At 34.9% G+C, this 21,359-nt stretch overlaps 1 long non-coding RNA gene across 1 annotated transcript in view; it reads right to left on the minus strand.

The window, feature by feature from the left end:
* Positions 1-17,066: 17,066 nt before the first annotated feature.
* The window catches only part of LOC141380215 (uncharacterized), a 28,776-nt gene continuing 24,483 nt past the window's right edge, over positions 17,067-21,359 (minus strand). Inside the window, exon 4 of the long non-coding RNA XR_012397854.1 lies at positions 17,067-18,461. This is a non-coding gene — a long non-coding RNA (uncharacterized lncRNA). The remainder of the gene's footprint in view (positions 18,462-21,359) is intronic.

Raw genomic sequence — 21,359 nt, forward strand, 5'->3', positions numbered from 1 at the left:
GATATTCCCACGTGACATGAGACTGGTTTTGTAGTCCAGGGTCACATGTTGTATATGTTGATTTACTCTTGAATGCTTAGCAATAACTATGGTGAACAAGATTTTTCAATAACTTCCAATGCTATTTCCACTGTACTCTGGGGGAGTCATTTCAGAGCGACTGCATCGCTCATTACCCCTCTTTATTCGCTTGACCTCGCTGTTTGGAATGAAGGAACACTTTACAGATTTGTATGTATTTGGACACCTGTGATTTGAAATTACATTTGAGAGAAGGAATAGTTTCCATCTTGCACTTTGACAAGAACATACGCTGTCAATTACCATCATGTGTGTTCGAATCGTTTAGCAAGAAGGCCTCCAGGAACAGCAAAGTTCGATCCTGTAAAAAGGTCAGTTCTGTTTGCAATAATATGATAAAAAAAGGGCATTGGGTTTCTTTGCACATTAAAAAAATGAAAATCTAACACATGGCAATGAGAATTCTGGAATAGAAATAGTGTGTGCGAGCAAAAGGGAAAGAAATGTAGCAATCGGTTTTAAGACCAGGCTTTGTGTCAAACGTTTTGTTCTGCGCAGGAATTTCCTGAAAGACTTTCTCCATCCAGTGCCCGTGTTGACCCAGCCCTGCCTTCACCTTTAGCAAGGCTCTGCACGCCACATGGCTCCTTTTCTAGTAAGCAGAGAACTAAACTGAAAGAAAAGCTGTTGAAGATGGATTCACCACCTGTTCTCTGGCCTGGTCCGAAGGCCAAAAGTGGACAGCAATCCTTCACAGGACATGAGAAGCCAGAAAGAAGGAGAGGATGAAGGAGAAGAGCGGCGGGGTACATGACACAAAGAGGTGGGAGTTAGTTCTGAAGGAGTGAAAGTTGGAGTAAAATCGTCCAAATCCAAAATGCTAATGCAGTTCTGATGTTTAAATACCAAGTGAAGTAATACAACATGTTTTATTGTGCAGTCGACATCATACAAGAGGTTATGAGCTGATGTTATAACTATATATAATATATATATATTTCCCAAGTGCTGTTTAACAAAGAGATTTTTGTTCAACGCGGACATGGAGAGAACACAAACTTCACACAGAAATGCCATCTGGCCCAGCAAGGACTCAAATCAGTGACCTTCTTGCTGTGAGGCGACAGTGCTAACCAATATAATATTATAGGAAAACAGTGAAAATGTGCTTGCTCTGTTTGGGTAGGTACACAAACATCAAACAATTAGCACTGAAAAAACCCATCTGTGTTGCCCCCTTTCTAGGGCTCACGTCTGGCCTCGTCTGGAGCGAAAATCTGGCCATGAACACACTAAACAGATGACAGCTGACTGATTAAAGCGCACTTGTTCTGCGCTTGCACAAGAGGATGTGTCTTTCCACTCTGCGGAGGGGCAATGTCTGTTTTCTCGTTGAGAACAGCAAACTCTGAATCTTCGACACACATGCAAAGTGTAAACAAAGCATCGTTCACTACTATTATCACAATAAATGTCAATCAACATGTAGGGATTTACTCATGCAAATATGTCTAATAATCTAATAATCAATAACGATTCCAAATATTTGAGAAATGTAACAAAATTACAGCCGTCGTCCTTGTGTTCCTTCTTGACTTTATTTGTTTACTTACTACTTTACTCGTGCTCTAATTCATTGTTGCATTACCAGTCAGAGCTCTCTCTTTAGCTGATATCCCAATGCAGATTCTACATGCTAAATCAGGCCAACGAGTTCCGAGGTAAACCCGACGAGAGTAGACGTGTGAAACACACCAAAATAACTAGCCCAGCCATGGACTCGAAGCAGCGACCTTTTTGCTGTAAGGCGACAGTGCTAACCACTGAACCATCTTATGACCGTAGCCACGAAGACCGTTCATAATATTTTACTAGTTATTTTTTAAGACTCTGGTATTGAGGTGTCAAACCAGTGGTGCAGTAAGTAGTGCTGTCGCCTCACAGCAAGAAGGTCGCTGGTTAGAGCCTCGGCTGGGTCAGTTGGCTTTTCTGTGTGGAGTTTACATGTTCTTCCTGTGTTCACGTGGGTTTCCTCCGGGTGCTCCGGTTTCCCTCACAGTCCAAAGACATGCGGTACAGGTGAATTGGGTAAGCTAAATTGTCCGTGGTGTATGAATGTGCAACTGTAAGGGCATCCACTGCATAAAACATATACTGGATAAGTTGGGGGGTTATTCCACTGTGGCGACCCCAGATTAATAAAGGGACTAAGCCGAAAAGAAAACAAATGAATGAATGGTATTGAGGTTAACCTGACGAGAGTAGACGTGTGGAACACACCAAAACATCTGGCCGGACAGACAATGACCGATAGATCGATGAAGCTTATCAGTCAACCTGGTGTGTCCTGGCCCTTAAACATCACTTGGGGAATATTTAAAAAACATTACAAATTTCACAAGAGGGATAATAACTTCAACTGTAAGTGGCACAGTTTCATGAAATAAGACATAGCAAATAAATTACATTTGCATGCCAAAATAACCGTAAATATGTCTCTTCACACATACTGTATATCTTCTCTTCCTATCAGCATGATGTATTGCCTGTAAGGCCAGCACTTCAACATGCAAGCATTATATCACTTGTAGTAAATGGGAGGCATAAAAAAATTAAGATTTTTGGGACATAAAAGTGCTTTTTGGAGCTTCCTATCGTTATAATTAAACCCCTGAAGTCACATGGATTGTTTTGGGTAATTATTAACAGAATTGTTTTGAGGTTTGAGTTTTGTCTGAGTTTTGTCAGCATTAAACCAAGGTTGTGATTTCTTTCCTATTATTATACATAATGGGTTCTTGATCAGGAGAAACAAAAAAAATGGACGAGACTGAATTTTATCCATCCAGTATGGTTGATGTAAAGTAGGTAATCGTAACTACATAAAGTTTTCAAAAATGCATGTTTAATCATCCTTTCAAAGTATATCTAGCTTTCATTGCTGTTTATATACCTTAAACCTATACCGTACTTCATGTAACCCATCTTTTTCAGTATAATGTAGATTGACCAATGCAGAAAAATGATTTGCATCTCATGGCTTTTTACAGCTAAATCATTTTGTCTCTTCTGATCTATAAAGTTCAACATCTCTGGAAGCAGAAGCCGTAGATAATATCTGACATGATTATTGGACTCAAGATGGACTGAACTGCAACGCTAGGTCGCAATAAGAAGGAAAAACACTAAAATATCCTGCAGCAGTTGGAAGATCAGCAGTCCGTGATGAGCCCTCCGAGGTCTGCCGGAGAAAATGTGTCACCTCTCTCTCGCTCTTCTTCATCTCCCTTTCACTCCTGCCTACCCCAGCATCTGCTCTGGTGGAGATTTTCCTTGGAGCCCAAAACAAAAGAAATAACTAAACCGGCGCAGGCTCCAAAAGACATCACTTAATCACGGTTGGAGCGGGATCTTACACCAGGGACCTCGAAGGGGACGCCCGTCCAATTCTCTGTCATGTCCAGGCCTTAATTGTTTAAACAGACAAAAGAAGAGGGAAATGAATCCTCCGAATTTCTCTCCACCTGATGAGCTCTGCAGTTGCCATCTTTGTGCCCGCCAATTTGGCTGTCATACAATCAGGCAGTGAGTCAAATGAGCGATTGTAATCTTGACTTTTGGCACAAGTTGTGGATTTATGATTATGAGTTACCAATTCGGCACTGGTGGAGGTGCAGAAAGTCCTTGGGCCTGGTTAGGGTTTCTCCACATATGGTTGTGATTTCAAATACGCCAGGTTGTTTGTTTCCATGCGATCCCTAATAAAGAAAACAGATTTGCTAAATTGCGCTACTCTGATCCGGTTCAATTGCGCATTAATCGAGATACGATACGGTCCGATTGTAGACTTAAGATGGCTGTCTGCAGATCCAATTAGAGCTCTGTCAGTTGGGAAAAGAACAGACGACTGAAACCAAAGAAAGAACAAAGACACAAGCGTAGATTCTCTGTCATCGTGGTTTATTTTCTGCCTGAGGAACAAGGAGGCTTGAGTTCGCTCCTCAACAAGAACATGATGTCCTTTGTTCACAATCAGGGCTTATAATATTGAATGACAATGTTTTTGATTTCACGTTATTCTCACCCTAGTGTTAAGCTTATATATTTAATGAAAACAAAAGGTGTATTTTTGTCTTTATTTACTGCATATTTTAGACTTATTTTACTTGCAACCTTGACTTGAAATATGTTAATAATAGATTATACTAAAAAAAAACAATACTGTAAATCAACATCCTGACTTCAATTGACCTTTAGTTATAAATCTTTTTCTTGTTTTATTAAGACTTTAAAGATTAACCCTGTTAATATATATTTCTTTAAATGAAACTTTTAAGGCTAAGACACATCTAGTCTACGCAAAACAACTAGCGCAGATGTAACCCAACTGTGTTGTAGCTTTTCGTAGACTTCTGTCTGGTTCCATCTGGTCCTAAAAGATGCACTTGAACAAACCAAATGGACAAATGCAACAAACCCCAAATGAAGTCAGACTTATTAGCCTCCCTGAATTATTAGCCCCCCTGTTTAATTTTCCCCCAATTTCTGCAATTCTTGCAGTCGAAATACAACAAATAAGACGTTCTCCAGAAGAAAAAAACATTATCAAGCATACTGTGAAAATTTCCTTGCTCTGTTAAACATTGTTTAAAAAAAATCATAGGGGGGCTATTAATTCTGACTTCATCTTTGTATATAGGTAACACTTTAGGATAACTATTCATTTTAACTAGTTAATAGTCCATTAATAAACTGTTAGTTAATCAGTTATAAATGACTTGTTAAATAAAATGTAATAGTTTGTTAATTATTTATAACTGTGCCTTATCGATGGCCAACAGATAACTTACAAGCTGTTAGTTAGCAAGTTATAAATGACTTGTTAACTGTATTTTAATGACAACTGTACCTGATAAATTAGTAATAGATCATGAACAAGCAGTTGGTAAAATACATACTAAAGACTTGTTAAGTTTCAGTTAATAGTTTACATATGTTATTGGGACGTTATTCTAAAGTTGCAACTATTCTTCTATATTCAACTTTACTTACAAATAAATAAATAAATGCACATTACAAATAAAACAGATTTTATTTTAATTTGAATTTACAAACCCTTAATGCAGGGGTGTCCAGACTCAGTCCTTGAGGGCCGATGTCCTGCATATAGCTCCAACTTCCTCCAACATACCTGCCTGGAACTGTAGTATACCTAGAAAGAGCTTGATTAGCTGGTTCAGGTGTGTTTAATTGGGGTTGGAACTAAAATATGCAGGACATCGGCCCTCCAGGACCGAGTTTGGAAACCACTGCCTTAATGTGTTTATGTCTTTATTAATTTTTTTTTGGTAATGTTTACTTTCACCGGCTCACTTAGGGAAACTCCTGAGATAAATAAGTCATGTCTTACAACTTTAATTATACATATATTTAAAATGCTGCGCTTCTCACCACCTTTATTCAGTTGCAATGACTTTTGGGACATCTCGAGAGAGAGTTTGATGCTTAGGTCTGCATCGGTGCTTTTTAGATACCAAAAACACACACAGGAACTTTCATGCATCTTCCTTTCTTGAGTTTTGGAACTGAACTTTTTTTTTCAAGATCGCTGAAAAAACTAAAAACATTGAGAAACAGCCTATGACTTACACCAACCCTAAATCGAACCTACTTGCAGTATAATCTTTTCCGCTTGGAGGTCTCTGGGCTGCAGTGATACCTACACTGTAAGAAAAAAATCGTAAAAAAAAGGTCAAATGACTGGCAGCTACGGCTGCCAAACAAAAACCATAAAATTTCGGTAAAATGTCTTTGTTGAAATAAAGTGCAAAAAATAATAAATATACAGATATTTTCATTCAAATGTTTACAGAAAAACACTGTTATTTTACAGACTTTTCCTAGATTATTACGATCAAATCCGTTCAATAAAGTTGCACACTAAGATTTTTACAAAGAAACACTGTTATTATACAGACTTTTTATAGATTATTATGATCAAACACCATCAATAAAGTGACTGCACTAAAAGTTCAAGAGAAAACAATGTTATTTACAAAAATTTTCCCTAAATCATTACGATTAAACACCTTTAATAACATGCCAAGACATGCTCATGATTGTAATTTAACAGTTTTATTTTGGATCAAAAAAATTAGGAAAAAACTACAATCGAGATTGTAGTTTAACAACTGATTAAAATTATCACAACTTTAAAATTACAGTTGTTACATTGTATTGAATAGCATTTATGTAAAACATGTAGAGGCTTAAGTTACATGGAATGATTCAGTTCCAAATCCTTAATGAAAAGGAACTGTAAGGTGAAGATCCAAATGCAGGTTTATTACACAGAGATGGCCAGGCAAACAACAGTCAACACAGGGGCAAACAGATGTAACATTATGCAGGGAACCCAGAGTCATGGTCAAATAACAGGCAAACGGTCAGTCCCGGTAGCAAACAACGTAAATAATTAACAAACAAAGCAAGGCAAAAGAAGAGAAATGCGTCAGAATGTTCACAGTAACAGTATAACAAGATTAAGCAATTGGTCTATGCTGCTTTTAAAGTGCATGTAATCAGTTCATAACGATCCTCCGACTGTGTGTTTGCAATCGGCGGAATCCGGAACAGGTGCATATGAGCGCACTTAGTGTGTAACTTTATTGAACGGATTTGATCGTAATAATCTAGCAAAAGTCTGTAAAATAAGTGTTTCTTTGTAAAACTCTTAGCATGTAACTTTATTGAATGGATTTGATCGTAATAATCTAGGAAAAGTCTGTAAAATAACAGTGTTTTTCTGTAAACATTTGAATGAAAATATCTGTAGATTTATTATTTTTTGCACTTTATTTCAACAAAGAAATTTTACCGTAATTTTATGGTTTTTGTTTGGCAGCCGTAACGGCCAGTCATTTGACCTGTTTTACGTTTTTTTATTTTTTATTTTTTTACAGACCAAGTAATTACAATTTATTACTTTAATTTTACATAATTTTAAATGTACTTTAAAAAAAAAAACTGGAAAAAACACTGTGTTTATAATATGGAAATTTTGTTGTATAAAACAGACAAATTGCTGTAATTTGTCATTACTTATATAGTATATAAAATAACAGTCAAGCTGTTAATTTACAGATATTGTTTGTAATTTTTACGGATTTTTGAATATAAATTAAAAATAACTGAAAAAAATACTGTATAAATAATACAGTAATTTCCCTGTATAAAAAACTAAAATGTCAGTAATTTGTCTTTAATGATAAAGTACCTAAAATGAAAGTCAAACTGTGAATTTAAAGAGATTGTCATTTTACTAAATTCTATATATAATTTTAAATGACAAAAAATTATTGTAAAAAATTTAGGGATATTTTCTGTAAAAATAGTTTTTTTTTTTTTTTTACAGTGTACTGTACTTCCAACGATCGGCTTGAAGTTTTCAGACCTTTTTAAGAATAAAATGAGCATTATGAGATCATACTTCCAGTACGTAAACTATTCAAGAAAGTTACATGTCTTGTTTGATCGTTTGGTCAAATGTCATATATATTACAAAATGATCATATCACACCTTTATACTTACAAGAACTGAACACTTTAAGAAAGATGACACACTTTTTTATAGGGATGCACCAGATTTTTGTCTGCTGAGAAATTATTCTCTTCAAGAAAGTATATTGTTGTTTTTTATACCCCATTAAGAACAAGCTGTAATTGTGCATATACTATGTTCACATTCCTTTCTTTTAATGCTGAATGACAATGTTTATGACTCCACATCTACAGGATTGTAGACATACATGCATGTTTCTCATTTTGGGCAAAAAGAGAAAGGACAAACCACTGATGGTTACATAAGAAGATTGGCCTTGTAATGTAATTACCGCTGATGAATGAACTGTGTGCACTGCCTTGCCCTTCTCAGATCAGTCATTTTTTGAGTGATTTGAAGGTTTTGTTGTTGTTCTGGTTCTGCTTTCAAAGTCCTGTTCTTAATTAAAGCAATATACCAGTAATCTGGCAATGCATGTAAGATTTAATGCACAGTCTGGGGGTCATTATCACAAAATAAACTATAAAGGGCAAAGTTAGAGTTGTTTACCAAATAAGTAAAAACAAGGTAATAAAGTTTTTGTTAAGAATGTTTCCGTATCTGATTTTTTTAATTTAAACTTTTGTTAAGAAAAACAGTACACAAGAACACATCATCAGTAATGATCTATTGTCTACTGACAAACTAATGTAATTCAAATTTACAAACATTTCATTACACATATATTTTGTTGTTGTTATTAATATAAACAATATGAAAATGAAATATATATATATATATATATATATATATATATATATATATATATATATATATATATATATATATATTTTTTTTTTTTTTTTTTTTTTTTTGCTATATTAAATTTTACTAATCCTAATAATTTGAATAAAAACATTTTTATTACATAAACATTCAGTTTAAACCGAGCATCAGATTGGGGAAGGTGATTTAAATGACTTTGAATGTGGCAAGGTTGTTGGTGCCTGACGGGCTGGTCTGAGTATTTCAGAAACTACTGATCTACTGGAATTTTCAAACACAACCATCTCTAGGGTTTACAGAGAATGGTCCGTGTGGAGAGGAAAGCATGATCGAACACCCAATGAGGGGAGAGCATGATCAGAGCCCGGCGACTAATTAGCAGTCCAATAAGAAATAATAAATAACACCTGTTTATTCTAGTGATTGGGCTGGAGAGACACCCTTCTTAAGGAGAACAGAAGGAGCAGCCTGGAGAGAGTAGAGAGCACACAAACACACAGCTGCACATGTGGTGCCATTTAAAAATAATAAAACATTTTTGCTTACCTGAATCGCCAACCTTTACTACTTCTTCCCACAACAATGAACTTTACTACAGTCCGAAAAAGAGAAAATATCCAGTGAGCGACAGTTCTGAGGACGCACATGCCTTGTTAATGCCAGAGGTAAGAGGAGAATGGCCAGACTGGTTCCAGCTGATAGAAAGTAACTGACATATCCACTTGTTATAACCAAGGTATGCAGAAGAGCATCTCTGAATGCATAACATGTCAAACTATGAGGAGGATGGGCAACTGCAGCAGAAGACTACACCTGGTACCACTCCTGTCAACTAAGAACAGGAAACAAAACTGGACAATAGAAGATTGGAAAAACATCAACAACATGAAAGCATGAATCCATTCTGCTTTGTATCAACGGTTCAGGCTGCTGCTGGTGGTGTAATGGTGTAGGGGATATTTTTTTTGGCACACTTAGGATCTATTAGGGTAAATTAAGCATCTTGTCAATCCCACAGCCTACCCGAGTATTGTTGCCGACTATGTAACAATGTGGACCACAGCATACCCACAGTGTTACCACAGCGTATACATCTTCAGATGGCTACTTCCAGCAGGATACTGTACCATGTCATAAAACGCAAATCATCTCAGACTGGTTTCTTGAACATCAAAATGAGTTCACTGTACTCAAATGGCCTCCACAGTCACCAGACCTCATTCCAATAGAGCACTTTTGGGATGTGGTGTAATGGGAGATTGGAATTATGGATGTGCAGCTGACAAATCTGCAGAAACTGTGTGATGCTATCATGTCAATATGGACCATATTTGGGGAATATTTCCAGTATCTTGTTGTTTCTATGCCAAGAAGGATTAAGGCAGTTCTAAAGGCAAAAGAGGTCCAACCTGGGACGAGTAGGGTGTACCTAATAAAGTGGCCAGTAAGTTTATATATTTTAGTTAGTACACATGCAAACAAGATCAAACACTGTCACCACCACCTTGTGAAAAAAAAAAAAAAAAAAAAAACATATGATGCTTGTTTCAAAGACCACTGGGGTAAAAGAAGACAAAGAGGGGAACAGACCATTAAACTAAAAGTTTGGCAAAGCACAAAAAAAACTCTCAAACTGTTCAATGTGAGATCTCATTTCAGACGCTTCATAGTCATACTGACTACTGGCAAGCAAAAACGCCATGTGCGCATGAATTCAAAGTCTGGATTTATGAGGCCAGTAGCACTGAGGTGTGAAAGGAAAATGGTTTGTTGATGTTACTGGCCAATCTGATTCATTCAACTCTCCATCAGTACTTCATCCAAACGTACAGCGAGAGAAATGCTGAATTGAAAGTGAAGGGTGAAGTCTCTCAATGCTAAAGCGCCTTTGTTCAAGTGTTCACTAAGAACGTCATCTGTCATTTGGGATGATCCTGGTACTTTACTGAGTTATGGCGGGCTCTCTTAGGAAGAGCTGACACATTTGGCCAACCCTACTGTCTTTATGTCATCCTCAGGAAGAATCATTGGAAGAAATCATCATTCACTAATAAAGCGCATGTCATGCTTACCATGGAAAATTATATGTTGCTGCAGACGAAGGGTTAAAACGAACTCTGGGATTTAAGACTTGTATGGTTTGATTGAATGTAAGAAATATAATAAAAAAGAAATATAATATTTTAGTAGTTAAACAAATAAAAAGAAAATAACAATCTAGTTTTTATATGGAACTCAGTTTCAATAAATTTGTAAGTATTTTTGTATTTTCAGAAAGATGGGTTTATGAAAGAATAATGTAACGGATCTCCAATACATTTAACATTTTCTTAAAACCTGAAATTTCCACTACCGATTAAGATCTCTCATATCGACAGCTATAAATGTGCCGATAGCCTCAGTGATTTGTTTTGCCCTGTTCGGATGTCTGGGTTTACATTGACGTTACTAGCCATTTTGCGAGCTAGTGTAGCACGTGCCTGGCTGGAGTAGTGTTTAGAGGTGGGCGGGTATGGTGATGTGTAAACAGGTTATTGAGATTGGATGTTTTGTGTCAGTGTCCAGGGTTGGTGGAGCAACGGAGGCGAAGCCAGCACGAGCAGGCTGACACAGAAGCAAGTAAGACTGCTATTGAGTGCATGCTTTAACAAAGTGATGATCTGAGTTCAAAAGCGATAATCTACTGTTTAACATGTGGAAGACAGCATGTTGTCTGCCACGTCATTTGGGATGCCATGTTGAGGGTTGCCACACTGAAAACCTTTTATTTTGTACTTGTTCTCTTTTATCTTATTACATATTAGTCTGAATCGAATCATTCGCTTCGTAATACATATTGAACCGAAAATCTCGTACCGAGTGGTTCAATACACAGAGGCATATCGTTACACCCTTAATATATATATATATATATATATATATATATATATATATATATATATATATATATATATATATATATATATATATATATATATCAAAGGATTATGCTGTAGAAAACCAATTACAGACCTTATTTAAGATCACAGTTGAGTTTTGGGCAGTTAGTTTGGGCAGGTCTGAATTAGGGGCAAGAGAAACAGAAAATCTATTTATCAATGAATTTCTCTAGCAATTCTGAAAAAGAATTCTCAAAAGTTAATTATTCAAATTAGATAAGAATCAATTTGATTATATCAAATGAACTAGCTAGAAAAATAATAAACTTTGGCAAGTGGATATTGGCTTGTCATACACAGATCACCTTGCAATCAACTGACCTAATGCCAGATTCACATGGGGCTTCAGTGTCAACACTTGACGGAGGGCATGTCTGAAGTTGGGGCTGATACGATCTTCATAGCAGCATCAGCCATTAAAATTAGTCCGCAATCGGCTACTGTCGTCAACTGGGGTATTTGCATAAAGTGATCTGATTGGCTGACACGTTCGTTGACTTTAAAAAAGTTGAGAAATTCCTAATTCCAGGAGCAATCAACGCTGCTAAAAATAGCACCAACAAATGCACAATTTAGTTCGGCAACACTTGACGTCACCCATTCAAAGTGAATGGGAAGTGTTGACGCTGACGCTCTATGTGATTTGGGTGTATTGAACCCAGATGTTAGTGTTTTAAACAGTAATTGTAAAAAAATATCAAATAGTGGTGAGCTACCGAGCACACTGACCATGGCAGATAAGCCATAAATACGTTGGTAAGACTAATAAGTGTTCAATTAGATTAATAAGATAAGTTGGTAAGACTAATGTGTTCAATTACAAATCATAGATGCTTTTAAGGTGTTTTGTGGTATTTTCTTGGTATAAAGCAAATAACTTCGCAAAAATAATATTCCTTGAAAAGATGTCCCTCTTATTCATCAGTAACAGTGTGAAAAGGAACAAAAGTTGTACAATATCGTAAAATTTAATTTAAACTACAGGAAAACACATGTCAAAGTAAGTTTTTACAGTTTTAAGTCAAGTTCGCTTCACATGTCGAACGATACAGTAGAACAAAATGTTGTGTCTCACAGGACTATGGTGCTACATAAATAAACATAATTATATATATGAACACAACACTGGATGTGGGCAACGCAATGGCGCAGTAGGTAGTGCTGTCGCCTTAGAGCAAGAAGGTCGCTGGCATTTCTGTGTGGAGTTTGCATGTTCTTCCTGCAATTGTGTGGGTTTCCTCCGGGTGCTCCAGTTTCCCCCACAGTCCAAAGACATGCAGTACTGGTGAATTAGTCGGCTAAATTGTCCGTAGTATATGAGTGTGAATGGGTGTGTGGATGTTTACCAGAGATATGTTGCGTCTGGAAGGGCATCCGCTGCGTAAACACGTGCTGGATAAGTTGGCGATTCATAAAGCTGTGGTGACCCCGGATTATTAAAGGGACTAAGCCGAAAAGAAAATAAATGAATGAACACTGGACGTAAGAGCTATTTTAAACTACTATTGTAATACATAGCTAACATAATCTAACTATACTAACTATACATAGACTAATAGTGTGTGTAGAGGTTTTTTTAAGGTTAGACTGGTCAGCAAATGTTCAGCATATATTCAAATTCCTTTAGCGCTATCTCCATTGTATATATGAAATAACATTATATTTGTGTATACAAAGTGTTCATATGGTGTGCGCTACCTCAAGTTGACTGACACGGCACAGCACTCCACCTCTCTTTAAGTGTGTGACCTGCTTTAGATGGATCATGTGACATCTTAATGCAAATTCAAACCAAGCCTATTTTAGCAAGGCTACATTTGTTGGATTGATTGCTAAAATTTGAAATATTAAGAGATTAAATTTTTTTTTTACTTTCATCATCCACCATACCGGGCTTTATATAGTTCTATCATTGTTTCGATGTTTTAATCTTATATTTATATAAATCATAGAGACCAAAGGCTCTTGAAGTCAAAAGCAATAGTAAAATTACAGTTTTTTACAATGGCTATGACACTTTTTTCAATACATTTAACAAGTTTGCTAAACTCTTAACGCAGCAACACACCTAAATTACACAACTGGCAAAACAGTTAATTTTATGCTCAAAATCACACATTATAAACGAAACCTCTAAACTACTTTTCAAAATACAAAAATAAACGAACACACTACACCATGTCTAACAAAACACTACAATCATGTTTCAAAATGAAATTATTGTTCAAAACACTAACACATGTTCTCTTCCAACATAAACATTCAGTCAATCAGAACACACTGACAATAAAAACACTACCATCAGCTGACATTACAGAAACTCCATTAGTTTATGTCAGCTCCGCTCTTATATTTGAAGTCTCGTTACAGTTTTGTTTCGTTGGGTTAAGTAAATGCATGCATTTTCTTTCGTTTACGGCAAAAATTATATACAAAACGAAGAAAAAAAATTGCTTCATAAAATTTACAGTTTATGTAAAAAAAAATACAGATACAGAATTTCTGCAGTACAGACTTTTTTTGCAGAAGGACATCACTGCAAACAGAAAAAGCACCACAATTATAATAAAATAACAAAGTAATCTTCTATTCTGCCCGGTCTTTTACCACATGTTCTCATCCACATTATACTTACAGTTTTTTACAATGGCTATGACACTTTTTTCAATACATTTAACAAGTTTGCTAAACTCTTAACGCAGCAACACACCTAAAATACACAATTGGCAAAACAGTTAATTTTATGCTCAAAATCACACATTATAAACTAAACCTCTAAACTACTTTTCAAAATACAATAATAAATGAACACACTACACCATGTCTAACAAAACACTGCAAACATGTTTCAAAATGAAATTATTGTTCAAAACACTAACACATGTTCTCGTCCAACATAAACATTCAGTCAATCAGAACACACTGACAATAAAAACACTATCATCAGCTGACATTACAGAAACTCCATTAGTTTATGTGTCAGCTCTGCCCTTATATTTGAAGTCTCGTTACAGTTTTGTTTTGTTGGGTTAAGTAAACGCATGCATTTTCTTGCGTTTACGGCAAAAATTCTATACAAAGCGTAGAAAAAAAATTGCTTTATAAAATTTACAGTTTATGTAAAAAAAATACAGACACAGAATTTCTGCAGTACAGCCTTTTTTTTTGCAGAAGGACATCACTGCAAACAGGAAAAGCACCACAAATATAATAAAATAACAAAGTAATCTTCTATACTGCCCGGTCTTTTGCCACATGTTCTCATCCACATTATACTTGATATCTTCTGTGGCCCGGCACGGTAACTGTGGCCCTTTGGCCTATTATGTTTTTCCTACGGCGACATCCCCAGCCTTGTCAACATTGAAAATTTTATGTGGTACTTGATTGGCCTCTAACTTCATGACTCTCTGAAAGTAATTAGACACAGTGTATGCAAATGCTGTACTGTATATGTACTGTATGTACTAATGAACTCCAGGTTTAAAGAGTAGTTTACTGCAAAACACACTGTGTATAGTACAGTAATGACTGTAATGCATAATCTTACATGGACGTATTGGTGACAGAGTTCTTTGATGCGCTCACTGTTCCTTTCAAAAACCTCAAGATTCCTCTATTAGAACATATGATCATGTGATTGGAAAAACCAAAACAAGACATGAGTGTGCTTTCTAGATGGGAATCAGCTGTCATATATATATATATATATATATATATATATATATATATATATATATATATATATATATATATATATATATATATATATATATATATATATATATGAGAGACTCATATTGCGGTTATAAATATATATAAATAAAAAAAATAAATAAATTAAAATATATATATATATATATATATATATATATATATATATATATATATTTATTTATATAACCGCAATATGCTGTTTCTCATTGGCAATTGAATAAAAACAGGGAATAAACTTGTGTTTCAATTCACAATTAGAACAGCTGTTCACTTTGACTTTATCCTATATAATTTCTGTTTAGAACATGGTGTTATCTGTTCTGACATACTGTGTTAAAGCATTTGTAAATTTGACTGTAAAATTACATTGTTTTGTTCTTGGTTGTGCTTGTGTGTAAAAGAAGTTCAAGCATTTTAAATTTGTGTTAACTGGATGCATTTTGTGTCGAAACAACAAGAAATGTGTTAATTGTATAGCCCACGAAGACGGATGTTGTGCTAACTGTGTTAAGAGTTTAGGAAACTTGTTAAATGTATTGATAAAAGTGTCATAGCAATTGTAAAAAACTGTAATATCTTCTGTGGCCCGGCACGGTAACTGTGGCCCTTTGGCCTATTATGGTTTTCCTACGGCGACATCCCCAGCCTTGTCAACATTGAAAATTTCATGTGGTACTTGATTGGCCTCTAACTTCATGACTCTCTGAAAGTAATTACTCACAGTGTATGCAAATGCGGTACTGTATATGTGCTGTTTGTACTAATGAACTCCAGGTTTAAAGAGTAGTTTATTGCAAAACACACTGTGTATAGTTCAGTAATGACTGTATTGCATAATCTTACATGGATGTATTGGTGACAGAGTTCTTTGATGTGCTCACTGTTCCTTTCAAAAACCTCAAGAGTCCTCTATTAGAACATATGATCATGTGATTGGAAAAACCAAAACAAGACATGAGTGTGCTTTCTAGATGGGAATCAGCTGTCATATATATATATATGAGAGAGACTCATATTGTGGTTTTATATATATATATATATATATATATATATATATATATATATATATATATATATATATTTTTTTTTTTTTTTCAGTTGCCAATGAGAAACAGCATAATGCGGTTATATAAATAAATAAATAAATATATATATATATATATATATATATATATATATATATATATATATATATATATATATATATATATATATATATATATATATACATTTACTTATTTATTTATATAACCGCAATATGCTGTTTCTCATTGGCAATTGAATAAAATACAGGGAATAAACTTGTGTTTCAATTCACAATTAGAACAGCTGTTCACTTTGACTTTATCCTATATAATTTCTGTTTAGAACATGGTGTTATCTGTTCTGACATATTGTGTTAAAGCATTTGTAAATTTGACTGTAAATTTACATTGTTTTGTTCTTGGTTGTGCTTGTGTGTAAAAGAAGTTAAAGCATTTTAAATTTGTGTTAATTGGATGCATTTTGTGTCAAAACAACAAGAAATGTGTTAATTGTTTAGCCCACGAAGACGGATGTTGTGCTAATTGTGTTAAGAGTTTAGGAAACTTGTTAAATGTATTGATAAAAGTGTCATAGCAATTGTAAAAAACTGTAATAGCTTATGTATTTTCCCAGCAAAACAACACATTAATTGCTGCATGTATTGAAACTAATTTCAAGAGTTCACACTTAGATATTGCTTGACAGCTGTAAGCAGGTTTGGCATGCTGTCCCGGGAGAGAACCCTGAGCTCGGAGATAGTTGAGCCCAGGGCTCCCGCCAGGTCCATAGAGCATGTGAGGGGAGTACGAGATCAGGTGGTTCTCGAGAGCTCCCCTTTTTGTAAAGGAGAAAAGGAGGAGAAAGGGGTGGATGGGGGGTTTCTTCGGAAAACGAAGATAAGGGAGTAATGTCTAGCTAGGCTACTTATAGTGGGTTAGGATAGATCTGATTGGCTAACTAATGAGTGTAGATAGGTGGCCAGCTGCTGTCAATTATATCACGTGCTCCTCTCGAAATTAGTTTAAAAACTTCACTTTGAGAAAAATCACCGCAGAACAATCATTTCAGGACAAAATAATCAAATGTTTCTTGCACAGATTGGTGGAGCACTGAGCACAAACCTTAAGTTTACAGTATTCTATCAGGTTAAGCCTGCTGAATTCATTTTATTGCTGATAAACAAGTGAAAAAGAAATGAAATCGCAGTAAACAATAGAACAATAACAATAGACAAAACACATAAACACTGTATAACCCCAAATCAGAAACAAAAAAATGGGAGAATATAGAAAACAGAAGTTAAAAAAGAAAGTAGTTATTTCAAAATTTACTTTGACTTGTATTTCATTGCAGACAATATAACAAACATTAATATAATGTATTCCACGTGACTTGTATTGTATATATATATTTTTTCAAAATAAACATATTTCAATTTTAATTCTTGCAACACATTTTAAAAAAAGGACAAAAGTTAGGACAAAAGCAATATAGAGCTTGTACTTGACCGGCTTGCCTGTAGTCCTGAACTGTCTCCAATAGAGAATGTGTGGTGCATTTTCAAGAGCAAATGCGACAACGAAGACTCTGTACTGTTGCCAACCTTAAAACTAGATTAGGTTAGATTCAACTTTATTGTCATGTACAAGTAAAAACAAAATGCATTAAGACTTGTTTGCTATTAAGACTTGTTAATTTATTAAGACTTGTTTGCAATAAGATCGAGACAAAATTTCATCCGAAACACTTAATTACTTACAGTTACTAATTACTTACATTAGTGTTTACAGTCCCTAAAAGCGTTGTAAAAAGGAAGGGCAACATTACAAAGTGATAAATGCTTTACAGTTCCTATGTTTTTGAAATGTGAACCAAAATTGGAAAACGTTTTTACTTTGAAAAAGCTAAAATAATAAAAATCATGAGGAACACCTTAAATAATGTGCTGTTGTATTGACTGCGATGAAACACATGTCAAAGTAATTTTGAAACCACTACACTCTTTTTTATTTGCGTTTTCCATACTGTCCCAACTTTTTCTGATTTGGGGTTGTATTAATGGGAAGTAAAATTTAAAATGACAAATTGAAATCACTGGAAATGAACAAATTGTTAAAAAAATTAATAAATAAATAAATAAATAAATAAAAAACTGGCTTTCAATGTCAGCAATAGACCTTTTAAAATTCCACTATATTCCATGTATTCCATGACCTGTGAATACCGGAGCACCCCAACCTTATATGTGAAGGGGGATATTTTTCACTCCCGTTCTCCGTCTCAAGAGAGTGTCATAATGAACAGAGCAGATACTGTCACAAAACATCAAACTCAGTTAACAAACCTTTAACAGGACACTTCTCCAGGTACAGCATGTTCTGAGCCTGTGGATATCACTGCAAATCTTTCCAACAGAAACTTTCATCTTATTTCTGTGGAAACATAATGAAGTCCGGAGTTACAGGTCAATCTACTGAATGGGAGGCCATTTATGAACATCACATAAATGTGGGTATAAACAAGTTGATTTCTAGTAGATTTCAATAAAATTTTATACATTACTTCTTATTTTTGGCTAGTAGTACACTGTAAGAAAATTGCAGGGTTCCACACAATTCATTTATGTTATCCCAACACAAATCAGTTATGTTGACTTAACAAATTTAAGTCAATTGAATATAAAACAATTAAGTTTTCCCAATGAAATCTCAAGAACTGTGATGTTTCAGCTTTTCTGTAGTTTGAACAAGCAGTAGTGTATTAACTTGAGTGTAAATAACAAAAACAAATTTTGACCTTCATTCATTCATTCTTTTTTCTTCAGCTTAGTCCCTTATTTATCAGAGTGCTAAGGTGCCACAGCAGAATGAACCATCAATTATTCCAGCATATATTTTATGCAGCGGATGCCTTTCTAGTTGCAATCCAGTGCTGAGAAAATAATTGTGATCTTTTAACTCTTTAGATATTTGGGGATGACACTGTGATTATTAAAAAAATATTTCATATCTGGGCTACACACAAGCTAATTTAATCATTTATTTTTTAATTTAAGTAGATTCATTAAAGAGCTTGAAGTACTTTTCAAATTTACTACCTTTTGTCGTTTTGTTATGTTAGGGATAAAATTGTGTTCAGTGTTGCTTAAAATGTGTGTCAAAATAAGATATGTCACCAAAAATCATTCCACTAGCTGACACACAGAAAAAGTTATGGCCAAATTAAGCACATAAGGGTTTAAACTACTAGGTTGTCCACAAATAACCTTATTATTTGGGTTGTTTTAACACATTAAATATAGTTTGAACAAGCAGCAAAAGTCTTTTTTAAGTGTGTTACCATCCTGTGTTTATATTATACAGTTCTCTGTTCTAAAATATTTTTTAAATAATTTTTTCCTTAATATATTAAAATGTCAACCTTTACATGCATCATAATGACAATTACAGTATATTACATTGATTTGTCTGTAAAACCACATTAAAATGTCAACTATTTTATTAAGATGGGAATAACTGCAAGGTGTACAGCTATTTAAAGAGGCGATACTATGCTTTTTTTTTCCCTCTCCAATGTCCCCTGAAAATGTTCAGCTCAAAACATATTGCATCTTTTATAACACTTTTTTAAATGGAAGCAAAATCACAAAGGTGGGCAAAAGCCTTAATGCCTTTACAGTTTGTGCTTCAAATAATCTTGCAACAAAAACACACAATAATAATATTATGTCTGTGAATGGTGAAAAAAGGTATACCTCAGTATATTAGATATGTTCATTAGCATCTTTTGGACATGAAATCAACACAATACTAACACAACTCAACCAGAGGCCTGTTTCAGTAAGGAGGTTAAACCATCTCAGAGTTTAAACTTGAACTCTGAGTTGACTTACTGAGAGATTAAAAACTCAAGAGTTTTCGGTTTCAGAATAGCTGATCTGAGGTAGGTCAATCAAGTCTGAGTAGACTAAATTAGAGTTGAGTGTGCACACCGCGACTAAAAAAAAAGGCATTATCAATAGAGCGCAAATATTATGAGTCACCATGGCAACAACTGAAAAAAAAGAGATCAGCATTTTTTTTCTTCCTGCTGAAGTTATAGCAAATATGACCATCATTTTATTTTTCAAAAGCAACACCACTGCATCAGTGAAACAGAGATAACATAGCTGCTCAAGTTAATGCATTTACATTTAAAATATTTAAAGTATTTAGTATAAATAAATAAAAACATTTGTAATGTAATGTGTGACGTTTATAGACTTTTTTTTTGAGTGGAATTGGCTGTAATTTACTAATTATTTCAGATGTATTTGCATTAAATTACATAAAGTAGGCTACTGAATAGTTTCTACAACAAATTTAACAAAACAAGAATGCATAAAACCTTAACTCCATGTTCTGTGGAAATCAATTAAGTTAACGTTACACTTTTAACAAATTTATGTGGATTAAACATATTAAAAAAGTTGTCCCAATGAATTATCAAGAATTGTGTTGTTTCAAAGGGGTGGTCCACAATGTAATTTTAAGGCTTGGTTGTGTTTATAAGATGCAAAGCAATGTGTGCTCATGTTTCACTTGAAGGAAATTGCGTTATTTTTTCATATATCTCACTTTGATTATACGCAGCTCCTCAGCTAACATGAAAACGACTGTCATATTTCCTAGTTCCTCTGAAAGGCCCACCCTTAAGTGACTCTGATTGGTCATCGTCATAATGTGCTGCTATTCGCGGATCGGCTTGACGTCACGCCTGTAAAAGCACGCACTTTTCTGCTATGTAAACATGCAGTCAACCTCCTGCCTGCTCTAAAATAAAATCTGATAAGTGTCTGTAACGAGTGAAAATGAGGTGCGGCTCCTTTAAGAGTTTGCCATTGTGTGTGTGGTGTGAAAGTTGTCTGCGTCTATGTGTGTGTGAATGTGTGAACTTTCTGTAACAAGCGCATGTGCGCAGGACTTTCTTTTTCTCTGATGCTCGGATTAAGCAATTTTCTGTAATATATCGTGACAGAAGAATAAAGCACAAGATGTGGGATGCTACCTGTTAAGCCTTGATTTATTATTCGACCACAAGTCAGGTAAGCTAACCTGTATTTTTTTAAATCTATGCGTTACACGACGGCTTTCACGTGTATCCGGAATATGCAGGTGTAAGTAATATGAATCATCCAGATATCTTTTGCGACTTCTTTATCCGAGATATGGAAAATATGCCTGAAAAGCTGCCTGAAGACAATCAGTGCAGTCGCGCGCACTGTGTGTTTACAGCAGTTTGACTGATAAATATGAATTTGTAGCTCACTCAATTGCCCGCAAAGCAGCATT

Source organism: Danio rerio, chromosome 22 (assembly GCF_049306965.1).
Source record: "Danio rerio strain Tuebingen ecotype United States chromosome 22, GRCz12tu, whole genome shotgun sequence".
Taxonomy (NCBI): Eukaryota; Metazoa; Chordata; class Actinopteri; order Cypriniformes; family Danionidae; genus Danio; species Danio rerio.